The 6,397-nt window shown below is 38.3% G+C and overlaps 1 protein-coding gene across 1 annotated transcript in view; it reads left to right on the top strand.

The window, feature by feature from the left end:
- The first annotated feature begins 5,665 nt into the window (after positions 1-5,665).
- Positions 5,666-6,397, top strand: part of sema3b (sema domain, immunoglobulin domain (Ig), short basic domain, secreted, (semaphorin) 3B) — a 98,324-nt gene continuing 97,592 nt past the window's right edge. The window contains exon 1 of the mRNA XM_055165714.1: positions 5,666-6,127. The gene's annotated coding sequence lies outside the window, so the exon portion shown is untranslated. The remainder of the gene's footprint in view (positions 6,128-6,397) is intronic.

Raw genomic sequence — 6,397 nt, 5'->3', positions numbered from 1 at the left:
AATGGTTAGCACATTTTTTTTCCACCTTTGGAGTGCATAAAAAAAAAAAAAAAAACATGCAAAATTGACACACACAAAATTTTAAAAAAAGAAAAAAAAATCCGCGAAACGGCGAGACCGCGAAAGGTGAACCGCGATATCACGAGGGACGACTGTAGCTCAACGTCGAGGCCCCAACTCCCTCCCCCGGTAAAGTGTCCGGGTTTTCACAAATATAAATATGGTCACCCGAGATTATACTGTACACTCGTTTCCTCCCGCTCCGTTACACCTTGTGATGTCATGAAGCGGTAGTTTTCAGGTTAGCAGCGACCTTTTACCTTTTATTTAGTACAGATTGGAATTTCCAGGTCTGAAATTATCTAGCGACGGTGAATGGAGTTTAAAAACACAGCGCAGCACTTCCTGTATTACCACATGACATCATAAGGTGGAACAGAGTGTTTTCAGTTTGAGAGAAGAACTTAAATCAATCTCGATCAAACTAAATATACAAGCTACAAAAGCACTTTGTGAACTTTAAGATATGATGAATTTTGAAGTCCATGTTGCAAGAAAAACTAGACAAACTTATTACTTCTGTGTGGCCACTACAGTAACACAAATGCAAATATATTTCTAGTCTAAAAATACTTAGAGGTTTCACAGATAGAAGATAATCCACGAGCCGGTGATGACTTCAGATAGGCTCCTGTGATGTAAGCCCTTATGTGTGTTTATTCTGAAGTATCATTATAACACAGTCTAAACATGGCCGACCTGCATCGAGGCATCAAACGCGCTGTGAAGATCAATCTGCATTAGCCTGTGCCACATCTGTCCACTCTAGATGTTTATCTGTGAGTCTGTGCGGCGTGTGCAGCGGAGGCGAGGTCACCGCGGAGACACAAGGGGATGAATGAGACGCTAATGTGATAGAAAAGGAGGTAAACAAAATATAATGTGATGGAGTTTGTATGTATTTAATGTTGGCACACTGAAAAAAAAAAAAAAAAGGTTGCTGGATTTGTGTAAAAAAGTTCTGGAAAGCGGTTGCATGCAATAAAATTATGTTTAGGCTTTGAAACTTATCTCGATCCCCTTTACACATATTTTTCTTCGAACACGAACGTCACTTTTTCATGTTGATGAAATTTGATCAAATCATGCTGAATAGGCAGATTTATCTTATGTTACCTTATCGTGAAATGTATAAGTATGTATAATTTAATTTAATTGATCTAATTCTGTAAAATAATACAAAAACAGTCTTTAGTTTTTCACAGTTCTGTCTTGTCTTAAACAGAATCAAACACACAGAGACACACAAGTACAGACACACAGTTTGGAGCTGGACAGTGTGAAGATTTATTCCAGTGGAGAAGCTCTGGTCTCTGCCTGTGGAAACAGGAATAACACATGACGATTACATTATGATGATCTACTCTGTTGTACATGTTTAAATACACTTAAAGTACTTATTACTACAATAATGAACCAGAACAGAAGAACAAGAACATTAGAAGTGTATCTGCAGAAACAAAACTCACCATGTGCTGCTTTTCTTCCTCTAAACGCAGTAACAGGGAGGGCATCTGGTATAAAGTCTCCTAATGCCACATCACCCTGTAGAAACACAATAACTGTTTCAATAGGAAGTTGATTTTGAAAAATGTGTTTAAAATAATTTTAGTTGGTTTATTTACTTTGTTCATCTGTGGTCTGTGTTTTGTTGGTTCTCAAACATCTTCCTTTTTCCTGAAACATGAGCTGTAACATTCATGAACTTCCCCACAGCTCCAGCAGAACCTGGACGTCACTCTGTGTTTGTAGACGATTCTGGAACAAACACATTCAAATCTTAGTACAACTGTCACCCTCTTGTAGATGGACAGTCAAATACAATTTGTTTCAAGGAAACAGTCCTTACATTAACTCTAATTTCAAATAAAACAACACAAACATGTTTTAACAATGACGACATTCTAGGTCGGAGAAGCACATAATAAAATCTTTGAAAAGTCTCACCTCCAGATCAGCTCCATAATCCTCCTGCTCCACACTGTGTGTCTCTGCTCCTGGATCTGTCCTGTGTCCTGCTGCATTTGAATTTTCCCTCCAAAGGTTTTGGGGAGGAGAATTCCAGAGGGAGGAGCCTCACCACAGATTATAATAAAGTCATGTTTCCTCAACCTGATTAAAACATGTAGGTCTCACATCGACCACAATCAAGTGACCTTTGTAAGATTTAAACATGCTGGACAGAGAAATGTAAAAAAGTCATGTTATTGTTGTCAAATTTGTTTTTGCACTTTGAGCAACCTCTCTCGGACCGTTTTTTCAGTGTATGTGTAACTTATCTCGCTACGTATAAGCCCAAAATTGAAAAAAAACCCATTGATGGTTCAGCGTTTGCCATGAAATTCTGGTACGTCGGCATATGCTGGCTAAATCATCAAAGCGTGACAGGGCCTTTATTAGGGATGGGCATGATTAATCGATTAATCGATAATTGATCATTAAGAATTTCATCGATTAAAATGAATGTAATCGACAAACCGAATGTAGGTTGTTGTGTGTAGCGTGACCAAACAGGTGTGTACATGTGTCTCTGCATCAGAAGGAGCGAGACACAAACAGTGGGTCAGTCTGCAACGTACCGAAGCACAAATGTGTATTTAACGATGATTTGTACAAGAAATTCCACACTTTCCGTTGCGTTCGGGACAAGTGTGAGTCCATGTGCACAGTGTATAAAGCAGCACATATGTTTCTGTGTCCAGTGGGAAAAAGTTTTACCAGGTGAGAGTCGCTCAATGTCGATGACGAGTCCCCGCCCCCCTCCCCCCGTACGGTGTCCTGGTTTTGACAAACACAAATCTGGTCACACTAACCTGTATTCACCTGAGTCATGTCTTTTAATCTGACAGAAGTTGAACCACATCAGCGACACAAGAGCTGGAGTTTTATCTTCGCTTAGTTTATGCAAATTAGTGATGTGGTTTTAAGTTTTGTTTCTGTGAAACTTGCGCAAAACTGAATTAAAAACATTATAATGTCAAACAGCTGATGTGGATCTAGAGTCGTTACGGTTTATATGTCGTAAAGTTGAATTTATTTATGCAGATTAGTGCAGATAGTAATAATAATGATGATCATTTTAATATAAAAACATTAATGATTAATCGATAATCGATCGTTAATTCTTCCGACGATCGATTAAGAAAATTTCATCGAATGCCCATCCCTAGCCTTTATACTGTTAAAAATGTTCACACTGACAGAGAGGCTCTAGGCTCGTGTGCTCCTGTACTTCTGTCACGTTGCTTTACTGCGCATGTTGACTGCAGAACAAAGAGGAGGAGCCACTGTCCCGTCTGTATCATGTCAGTCGATCACAACATTACTTCTGTATCACTGACTATTTCAAATTTAAACAAACACAATGACAACTGAAACCATCCTGTCGGGATTCAGAAAGGTCGGGATAATTCTAACTGGAACTGATGCTGACGACAGCTATGCAGAAGAGGAAGCGGCGCTCTGTTTACCTCCTGTGGTCGTGGAGCTGCTCAGAAGTGACACGAATTGAATGGATTTAGTGATTTGGAGTGAGATGGAGAGTTTGTTAAACTTGTTCTGTTCTGTTCATATGTGACGTTAACAGTTTGTTGTTCTCTCTTCTATTGTTGTTACTATAACTTGCCTTTCAAGATGAAGTGTCGGTTCCTGGTCTCTGATTTTATAAAATAAGTTATGCATTTTTTTGGCTGGTGCTACTTATACTCCGGAGCGATTTATAATCTGGAAAATACGGTATATGGATTTGACATGTACAATGCAGTCAAAAGTTTGGACTCACCTTCTTATTCAGGGTTTTTTTGTTGTTTTTTTTCTCCATATGTTTACAGCTTTAAACATTTTATACACACAGAAGACATCAAGCATATGAAGTAACTAGGGATGTAACAATAACCAAAATATCGTGATATTGTATCGTCAAAGTTCTCACAATAATATCATCACAATATATCGAATTACAAGTCTCTTTGCTTAAATTAAGAGATGTGGTGCAGAAATAGCTACAAAAAAAGATAGAGGGAACTACATAGACCATGATCCTTTGCTCCATTTCAGTGTAGAGTATAATAGATAATAGAAATAACAGTTCTAAGCACTTTTAAGTCTTAGTTCTTTTGATTAAAAAAAAAAAAAAATCATATACATTGCAAACTTCTAATCTATATTTGGTACTTTGGTTTAAAGACTTGAAATGACTTGAAGCTCAAAGTAGACTTGGACAAGACTTGACTTGGACTTATGGGCCAGAGACTCGAGCCTCGACTTGGACTTTCCTGTATTTGACTTGGGACTTGACTCGGACTTGAGGTCAAAGACTTGAGACTTACTTGAGACTTGGAAAACCGACGACTTGGTCCCACCTCTGATACTGATTGTTCAGAGACACGATCACTCAGTCGACAATAAAATATCATCATTAATGTTCAATAATGGTCAAATCCACCTTTATTTTGTGATTTACAGTGTTGGGAGTAACGCGTTATAAAAGTAACCAATTACTGTAATGTGTTGCTTTTTGCTGTAATGCAGTAATGTTACGGCATTACAGGGGAAAAAATTGTAATATTTTACTCAGTACAAATGTGAGTATCGTTAGTTACAATGCATTTTTAACCTCGATTGAAGTGGTGGGTTTTTAATTTTTCTTCATACAAATTTGCTAAAATCGCTGCGGTGAAACGGCGGAGACGAAAGGACCGGCACAGAACTCCACACTCCACGGGGCCGCAGCCGACGCCCGCTCGTGCCCTGCAGACACACTGTTCCACGGGCTCGGGGTTCTCTCAGGAGAGGTCCTAGATTCCAAATTCTAGTCCAAGATTAGTCCTGGTTCAGCTCTGGTTTAGTCCTGGTTTAGATCTGGTTCAGTCTTGGTTTAGTCCTGGTTCAGTTTCGGTTTAGTCCTGGTTTAGTCCTGGTTCAGTTCTTGGTTCAGCTCAGGTTTAGTTCTGGTTTAGTTCTGGTTTAGAGCTGGTTTAGTCTATATACAGCGCAAAAGTTCAGTTAAGTTACAGTTTTAAAGTAACTTACCCAACAGTGGTGATTTATGAATAATGTCTATTGACTTGGTACACAAGATTTTTAAAATATGAGTCCCCAGAAAAAAAGTTTGGGAAACACCTATTTCTATTTATACTCTTTGGCAGTATAAATTGTAATTTTGCACAACATTTGGAACTTACACTGTTTTCCTGAAAATATTTATGAAGGTATTTACGAATGAATGTGCGCTTAGTTTAAAGACGTGCTTATAGACATGTTTTCCTGATATTTATTGCTATGTAAAAAAAAAAAAAAAAGGATGAAACTGTAACAAAATTAATCATAAAATTCTTAAATGATATGGTTGAAAATGAAATCTCAGCTGTTCACAAGCAAAACTATAAAAATACAAAATTTGGAGGTTATTTTTTTCTCTCTCCAAATCCTCTTTCCGTGAGGCGTTTGCTGAAATCTTCAACACCAAACTGCAACCAGCGTCTCTCTCTCTCTCTCTTTTTCTTTTTTTCTGCACACACACACACACACACACACACACACACACACACACACACACACAGTATTGTCCCGGCTGTAAACTCCGCCCCCTTCCATTATAGCCCCTCCCTCTCTCTCTCTCCTTCTCTCTCCTGTCTCTCCGTTTCTTACTCTTTCCATTCTGAGTCCAGCCCTGCCCCTGAACACATCACACAGCCGCTGCTCCTGGACTTTTTGGAAATCTTCTGGAAATTTAAAAAAAAAAAAAAAAAAAATTCTCTAAAAAAATACATTTAAAAAAAAAAATCAAAACGAGACAATTTCACATGGACTATATTTCCGTCATCTTTTCTCACCATTTCTGAATCTGGAATTTAACTTTTCCCGTCGGATATTGCGGGATTTGGACGGGATTTTTGCAGAATGGAAGAAATTTGGGGCCGAGCGAAGGATTGAAAGTGGATATTTTGATTACATTTCTGAGGAACAGATGAAGAGATAGACAGAAGAGAGAGAGAAAGAGAAATGGACAGATCAGGTGGGGATGTGTAAATGGTCTAAAAGAGGAGCCGGATACATGTGCAGACAGGTACGGAGCAAAAGTGTGGAATTTTCTCAAGAAACTGTCAATTTTAACAAAATACTACGACTCTGACTCGACTGCATGTGTCAGGAAATGCTTTTTTATTTTAATTTTTTTTGTATGATCATGGTGGTTATGATTTAAAGCTGAAAACGACATCGACTAAACCAAAACTAAACCAAATATTTCCAAAAAAATACTGCACATCACAATGTTTAAAACTGAATTTGTGTTTGCAGTTTTGTGGGGTTTTCTTCGCAGACTGCAGAGATTTTG

The sequence above is a fragment of the Boleophthalmus pectinirostris genome, unplaced genomic scaffold (assembly GCF_026225935.1).
Source record: "Boleophthalmus pectinirostris isolate CB_2022bp ecotype Guang Dong unplaced genomic scaffold, ASM2622593v1 HiC_scaffold_8, whole genome shotgun sequence".
NCBI lineage: Eukaryota > Metazoa > Chordata > Actinopteri > Gobiiformes > Gobiidae > Boleophthalmus > Boleophthalmus pectinirostris.
Note: the sequence above shows the minus strand (reverse complement) of the source record. Positions and strands in the feature narration are given on the sequence as shown.